Source organism: Eptatretus burgeri, chromosome 5 (genome assembly GCF_056783735.1).
Source record: "Eptatretus burgeri isolate ZD-2024b chromosome 5, Ebu_testis_v1, whole genome shotgun sequence".
NCBI lineage: Eukaryota > Metazoa > Chordata > Myxini > Myxiniformes > Myxinidae > Eptatretus > Eptatretus burgeri.
Window position 1 is genome coordinate 49,756,568 of NC_140965.1, and position 8,472 is coordinate 49,765,039.

At 46.7% G+C, this 8,472-nt stretch overlaps 1 long non-coding RNA gene across 1 annotated transcript; it reads right to left on the reverse strand.

Annotated features, from left to right (window-relative positions):
- Positions 1-1,342: 1,342 nt before the first annotated feature.
- On the reverse strand, positions 1,343-7,918 carry LOC147026406 (uncharacterized). Its single transcript, XR_015058319.1, has 3 exons — positions 7,792-7,918; positions 2,714-2,801; positions 1,343-2,214 (listed from the first exon to the last, which is right to left on the reverse strand). It is a non-coding gene; the product is annotated as an uncharacterized LOC147026406 (long non-coding RNA).
- Between the last annotated feature and the right edge of the window lie 554 nt (positions 7,919-8,472).

Sequence of the window (8,472 nt, forward strand, 5' to 3'; positions counted from 1 at the left end):
CCCTCACTAAGGGTCTTAATTCGCCATTTTGTTTTGGACTGCTTAACAATGCCTTGACTTGGAACAGGCCGCAATGGTTTCTTCACGATAAAGTTTATTTTTTACTTTCCTTACTCATATTATCAAATTCCTCATCATATCTATGAATCACAGGATACATGGCAATGCTTACAAACGCTCAGAGAAACCAGTGTCAGTGGCTTTATTATATTTCCACACATGCCATAACCAGTGGAATCTCTAAAACTGAGCCGAGTTACAACATTTAAACTGGGAAATTGACCTTAGCAGCAGTTCCGACTGCGAAGAAAGGCTTCATCTGTCCAATTCGGACATTGTTTGACATTGCGAGCGTCTCCAGGATGTATTTAAGACAACCAATCAGCGATCAGCAATCGCTTGGCAAGCAAGCCATTCCTTATCAAGCCCGTTCATAACAAATCGTTGAATGAAAGCGATAACTCGCGCATAACAAGTTATTGCATGAATGTGTTGATTCTTTCATAAAAAGTCATTGTATGAAGTGTTGATTCTTTCCAAACAAGTCATTGTATGAAAGTGTTGATTCTTTCATAAAAAGTCATTCTATGAAAGTGTTGATTCTTTCCAAACAAGTCATTGTATGAAAGTGTTGATTCTTTCATAAAAAGTCATTGTATGAAGTGTTGATTCTTTCCAAACAAGTCATTGTATGAAAGTGTTGATTCATTCATAACAAGTCATTCTATGAAAGTGTTGATTCTTTCCAAACAAGTCATTCTATGAAAGTGTTGATTCTTTCCAAACAAGTCATTGTATGAAAGTGTTGATTCTTTCATAAAAAGTCATTGTATGAAGTGTTGATTCTTTCCAAACAAGTCATTGTATGAAAGTGTTGATTCATTCATAACAAGTCATTGTATGAAAGTGTTGATTCTTTCATAAAAAGTCATTCTATGAAAGTGTTGATTCTTTCCAAACAAGTCATTGTATGAAAGTGTTGATTCTTTCATAAAAAGTCATTGTATGAAGTGTTGATTCTTTCATAAAAAGTCATTGTATGAAGTGTTGATTCTTTCCAAACAAGTCATTGTATGAAAGTGTTGATTCTTTCATAAAAAGTTATTGTATGAAAGTGTTGATTCGTTCATAACAAGTCATTGTATGAAAGTGTTGATACGTTCATCATAATTCATTGTATGAAAGTGTTGATACATTCATCATAAGTCATTGTATGAAGTGTTAATTCTTTCATCACAAGTCATTGATTGAAAGTGTTGATTCGTTCATAAATCGTTGAATGAAAGTGTTGATTCTTCCATAAAAAGTCAATGTTTGAAAGTGTTGATTCTTTCGTCACAAGTCATTGTTTGAAAGTGTTCTTTCTTTCGTAACAATCACTTCTGTCTGTGCCGTAACTTTTTCACTATTTAAGCTGTTGTCATCAAATTTTCAACAAAGCTTTATTCTGAGAATATGGAGAAGACAAATTAATAATTTGGTCAAAAGGTCAAAGGTCAAAATTGCATAAAATCTTCAATTTTCATACGATTGACCTAAAATTTTAAGAATTTACATATTGGGTCACTGAATTGGATCGCCAATCAAAATCTCGAAGCCGATTTATTTTTTCTTGGATAAAAAGATGAAAGATCGAGGTTAAATGAAATCATTTATTTTAATGCAATTGACCCTAAATTTTAAGAATTTGCATGTTGTGTCACTGAATGGGCTCAACGAGCAAAAGCTGGAAAGCAATTATTTTTCTTAGACCAAAAGGTCAAAGGTCAAGGTTGCATAAAATTATCAATTTCCAACTGATTGACTTGAAATTTAAGCAGGGTTTGCATATTGGGTCACTGAAGCTTATTTTGCTTTTGAGGTCAAAAGGTCAAGGTTGCATAAAATCATCAAATTCCATCTGATTGACTTGAAATTTGAGCAGCGTTTGCATATTGGGTCACTGAAGCCTATTTTGTATTTGAGGTCAAAAGGTCAAGGTCACCTAAAATCGTCAATCTTTTTTGTATTTTTGTATTTTTTTTTTTTTTTTTTGCTGTTTTCATCATATTTAGCATGATGCAGATGCGGATGGGTTTTTGCATTTTCAGATGCTTTCTCTCGTTACCCCTTGTGATGCTCCTAAGCATGGCTCTGACAGGTGCAGACACTTGCCCTTCCAGCCGGCTTTGTTGCAAGGACCTCGTGAATGCACTTTGCGTCGTGTGCGGATAGCTGAGAAAAGCAGTGAATAAAGCAGGGCACAAGTGCAGAATGCAAGATGAACATGAAAACACCATTTTGAGAATGTCCCACAAAATCCTATAAAGGAAAACAAGTTAAAACGAGAACGGCCCTCGGTAGATTGCATACTTCCACCAGGCTGAACAGTTTAAAATTTGTATCCCACTGATAGGCCAGATCTTTGATCCAGACCTGAACGAAAATCTAATCATCTTGCTCTTTTGACCTTACCAACGCATCCACCGAGTTTTGTCATAATCCATCCATATTTGTTTGAGATATGCTAAACATCGTTTTTGGCCTCATTACTCAATCGTGAACAATCACTTAGAAATTTTAGTTTCTGGATCCGGATCTTCACCAAAATCTAATCAATTCGTCCCTGTCACACACCCAACCTGTTCGCAAAGTTTCATCCGAATCCATCCCTAACTTTTTGAGATATCCTCCTTACAAACAAACAAACAAGCAGTCATAGACTGGTACTTACGAATTCATCAACTTGACCTCTGACGTTGTCTAATAAAAGCTGTCTCTGGAGAAGGTAGCGATGCAAACCAGAAGTTTCTACGATGATTCTGTACCAAACCATCAAAAATCGTAACGTCCACCGAAGCAAAAATCTCCATTTCTCCATGCAATTATTTAATATTATTTTATCAAAGTCACAAAACCGTAATATTCAGCCATCCACCAACAATCTTTACATAATCCGACGGCTTAGCGAGTCAGGCATGCGACGATAACCTTTATTGGGATAAAAAATGACTTTTAAACACCATCTTTATCGAAAACACTATCAGCGCGCACACGGAAAACCTTTACGTGACTCAACCACGCCCCTGCTCGAGCGCGCCGCACCACGTGACGAGCCGTGACACGGCGAGTGAAATATTTTTTATACAATCTTAAAACGTCTCCAAAACATCCCATTTTTACCAGAATTTCGACAACCGAGTGTGAAGCATCCTAAGCGATCGCAAAAACCGAAGACAAAATTAAAATCGAAGTTAAAACGAACTTGTAACGTCGACCGAAGCAAAAATTCTCCATTCCTCCACATGTCAGGTCAGGTTCGATCTGTGACCTGCTACAGGTACCATGTAAACCTGTACTAACCTGTTCCATGGTCGGGTTGTCGGCGACTCAACCGTCTCCCCCACCAGGTTTTCTGGTGAGGGGGGTGTTTGGATATGGACACCCAGCAGGATTAAAAACAAAACCTATCAAAGGGCGGGGGAGCTCCTTGTGAGCCAACGGCCATCCATATCTAGTGCCCAACTGTGTCTGCAGACGTCCTCCTGCAGTTGGGTCACTTCTTATCAGGAGGTTGGTGGCAGGATTTGCACTCTGGCCATTGTAAAACCCTTCATTCCGCAAAACGCAAAAACGCAAAAAAATCTGAAAATCCACTCCGTGGGAGTACCTCCTGTGCAGCTTCCCTTCGCAGCGCAGCTCACCGGATGACGGGATTGGGGCAAAGCCTTCGGGAACCCCAATCTTTGATAGGAGGGAAACCACGGGGTAACATCCCTGGGTCAGATTGCGGGAGAGTGTGTCGGAGTGGTGCTGAGGTGTCGTCCACCAGACGGCGGTCTCCTTGGGTTAACCTGAGGTGGTCCCTTCGGGTGGGTGCCTGGAATGTCCTATCCCTAAGAGAGGATGATCACCTGTCTCTGTTATCATCTGAGCTCAAGCGTTTGGACATCGGGATTGCAGCTCTCTCTGAGGTACGGAGACCGGATTGCGGCGAGATAATGGTGGGTGGTTACACCTACTATTGGTCTGGTCGCTCTGATGGTTACCATACCCAAGGAGTTGCTGTAGCTGTGTCCAATAAGCTGACCCCAATGATAATTGAGGTAACACCGGTCAACGAGCGTATTATGAGATTAAGGATTCGTCACTCCTTAGGTGTCATTTCCGTGGTCTCTGTTTATGCTCCGACTGAGGCGAGTGATCTCACCGTGAAGGACACATTCTACGCCACGCTCGAGTCTGTGGTTGATCAGTGCTCCAGACGAGATACACTTCTAGTCTTGGGGGATTTCAATGCATCGACTGGAACTGATAGGGACGGTTATGAGGTGTGTGTTGGTCCCCATGGGTCAGGAACTATGAACCAGAATAGCACTAAGTTCCTTGACTTTGCAAGCAGTCATGGACTTAGGGTGGCTGGTTCATGGTTTCAGCCCCCACAAGCTCATCGCTGGACTTGGTATTCCAACGCTGGCGGTGTAGCAAAGGAGATTGACCATCTCCTCATTGACGGTCGTTGGAGGATGATCCAGAACTGCAGGGTCTACCGGAGTGCTCAGTTCTTCAATACTGACCACACGCTTGTTGTAGCAACTCTAAAGCTGCACCTTAAATCCTGGAGAATGGTACCATCCCAGCCTAGGCTGGATGTTGCCAAGCTCAGGGATGAGAGAGTCGCTGAGGAGTTTGCGAACAGGCTGAGTGGACACTTGGGGGGTCTGGGTGCTTTGGGGGGTCCTGAAGAGTTGTGGAGCGCCTTTAAGACCACCGTCCTTGATGTTGCCGGTGGATGTCTTGGAACTCACCGCAGGGCAAAGAAGAATTTTGTCTCTCAAGGGACACTGGATACCATTGACCAGAGTCGCAGGGCCAGGCTGAATGGCAGAGCTGAGCTGTTCAGGGAGCTGAGGTGTAAAACTGTACGTGCACTGAGGGTGGACAAGGAGGCCTATGTGCGAGGAATCTGTGAGGGTGTGGAGCATCACCTGTGGACAGGTGATTCTCGTCCCGCTTACAGGGGAATTTGCGCATTACGTTCATCCAAGCCCATCCCTCGGAGCACTACAGTTCGAGCAGAGAGTGGTAGGCTCTTGACAGAGGAGTCTGAAGTGAAGGCCCGCTGCGCCGGTTACTTTGAGCGGTTGTACCAGGCTGATCCCCCAGCTGTCGAGTTGGACGTCAAGGGTGTTACAATCCCTGTTGCTGACCCACGAATCAACTGTGGTCCACCTTCGCTTGTGGAAACACGGGCTGCGGTGAACCAGTTGAAACGGGGAAAAGCTCCAGGGATTTGTGGCATCCATGCCGAACTTCTCAAGGCTGGTGGAAATGCTGCACTCGTGTCGTTGCATGCAGTTTTGTGCTCTGCCTGGAACACAGGCATCATCCCAACTGACTGGAAGAGGGGCCTTGTTGTCCCTCTCTGGAAAGGAAGGGTGATCGCCAAGACTGCAACAACTACCGAGGGGTGACGCTGCTCTCAGTGCCGGGCAAGGTCTTTGCTCGGATAATTCTTGATAGGGTTCGCCACCATCTGCTTGAGCACCAGCGTCCAGAGCAGTCAGGCTTTACACCAAAGAGGTCAATGATTGACCGTATCCTTGCCCTTCGTGTCCTCACCGAACGCAGACGAGAGTTTCGGCAGGGGCTGCTTGCAGCCTATGTTGATCTCTGCAAAGCGTTCGATTCAGTGAATCGGGATGTCCTCTGGAGGATTCTTGGTCTTCGTGGGGTGCCACCAAAACTGATCGATCTGATGTCTGAACTCTACTCTGGTTCTGAGAGTGCTGTGAAGTGTGGTGGTACCGCCTCTGACTTATTTCCAGTTGTTACTGGAGTTCGTCAGGGATGTGTACTTGCCCCCACACTTTTCAGCACTTGTATGGACTGGATTTTAGGGAGGATGTCGGAGAGATCAAGTTGCGGTGCATCGTTTGGGAATGTCAAGATCTCAGACCTTGATTTTGCAGACGATGCAGTCATCTTTGCGGAGACTTTAGACATCCTTTTGTGGGCCCTCGAGGTGCTGAATGAAGAGTCGGAGCCGCTGGGATTACGGGTTTCTTGGGTCAAAACTAAGATCCAGGCTTTCGGTGACATCTTGGATGCTGCTGTCCTGTCTGTGTCTGTTTGTGGTGAGGATGTTGAGGTCGTGGAGAGATTCACTTACCTTGGCAGTGATATTCATGTCTCTGCTGGCTGTGAGTCAGAGGTCAATAGATGTCTGGGTCGGACCTGGGGAGTCATGGATTCACTGGATCATGGGGTGTGGCGCTGCCGGTACCTGTGTGGGAGGACGAAAGTCCGAGTCTTCAGGTCCTTGGTACTTCCAGTCTTGCTCTATGGGTGCGAGACTTGGACTCTGACCAAGGATCTGAGACGGAGACTTAATTCCTTTGGTACCAGGTGTCTTCGGAGAATCCTTGGCTATCGCTGGTCGGATTTTGTGTCCAACGAGCGGTTGCTGAGAGAGACTCGGATCAGATTTGTTACCTGCATAGTCCGTGAGCGTCAGTTGCGGCTGTATGGACATGTGGCTCGTTTTCCCGATGCTGATCCTGCTCACCAGATTCTCTCAGCGAGGGAGTCTCATGAGTGGAGGAGGCCAGTGGGCCGACCACGTGCCTCATGGTTGCAGCAGGTTGACCACCATCTCAAGGAGATGGGGATGGGCCTGGCATCTGCCTGGGGGATGGCCAGACGGAGGCCCCTGGAGTACCGACGGAAGGTGGATGCAGCGACGCGCTGTTCTGGCACATGCTCCCATACCTGACCTCCACATGAATTTATGGAATTATGTTTGACCTCACTGTGACCTTGACCTTTGACCAAAATCTAATCAGCGCTAGCCATCACCCTCCTGAATCACGTGGTGTAATTTGACATTGGTAGCTTCTTCCTTTCTCGAGTTATCGTGCCTACAAACAAACACACACACACAAACACAAACAAACACACAAACAAACACACACACAAACACAAACAAACACACAAACACACAGACAGGGGTGAAAACCAGAGTGGGAGGGAGATGGGCAGGTGGGGTAACTGCCCTGGGTCTCGGACCTCCTAATATGGGTCCGTATTTTCTGCTTCTCAGACCTGGTCACCCTGTGAGGAGGGAGGGATGACAGGCAGTAAAGGGTGCGACGAAAGCATCACAACCTCGACACATTTCCCGTTGTTCTTAAAGGGCTGAATGCGTGTCCATGGAGATGTGGACAATCGGTCCTTTGGTGTGAGGTCATAGATCGGTGACAGAGGGATTCGGATAACCGCACGACACGGACGTGCAAACAAACCGCAAACGTATCCCGTTTCGAGGACGATTAACATTTCTCGTCATGCGGAAGGAACAAATGGCTGGAGTGGGGACACATTATGTCCCAAATGGTGGATTGGCGGGGGCTCAATGTCTGACCGTTTGCCGAATCCGAGAAATGTTCATCATGACAGCAGCGCCGCCTGTTCCCACCAGAGGGCGACGGATCCACAACAGCGACTCGAAAGAGACCATTTTCAGGCTCGTGATGTCGTGTGGGGAGGACGACCTGCACGTTGGGTTTCATTGAGTTTGAGACAATTGTCATTGCATGACGTCAGTCCTGAGACCTCAATTTCATCTCAAGGTCACAGTCTCTCACTCGGTGACACCCTTAATAATGGAGCGTCTGAACAGCTTCGATTACACTCCTCATTCTTTAGAAAAACCCAGTGGTCTGGTCTGATTAGAGGAGGTGAGTCGAGAAACTTTCCCCCTCAAAATGCATAATTAACACTGCAATGCATATTTCATCATCTGGAGTCAACCTCAAGGTCTCCTCGTGTGGACCGTTTGCGATTCCTTGGCTCCTGCGCGATCACGTCCGTTTCCTTTCCTCTCCCTAGAGAAGTATAAGAGCTCGGGGAAAACATGCAAGGCGTGCTGTGGCGGGAGAAAGGGGCTGCAAAACCCGCGTGCTGAGGGGTGGGGTGGAGGAGGAGGGGTAGCTGCATGACCCTTGGGAGCGACACGTGGAACTGGAGGCGGTCGTTTGGTGCGATGCGAGTTCAGCGTCGCTTGGGTGGCGTCGACTGAGGTGCTGCGTCGATAGACTTCTTGTGCCGGCTCCTCCCATTGGTGGTTGCTGTGGGATTCCAACGCACGCACTACTCCACGATCCCCAACTGTCCACTACCTCCACTCCTCCACCGAGCCCACCCACCACCGTCTCCACCCTTCCCCACCCCTCTGTGATCCCAACTCTCAGCCACCTCCAGTCCACCACCATTCCCACCCTCCATGATTCCCAACTCACCACTACCTCCACCCTTCCACCATTCCCACCCCTCCATGATCCCCAACTCACCACGACCCCCACCCTTCCACCATTCCCACCCCTCCATGATCCCCAACTCACCACTACCTCCACCCTTCCACCATTCCCACCCCTCCATGATCCCCAACTCACCACGACCCCCACCATTCCACCATTCCTACCCTCCATGATC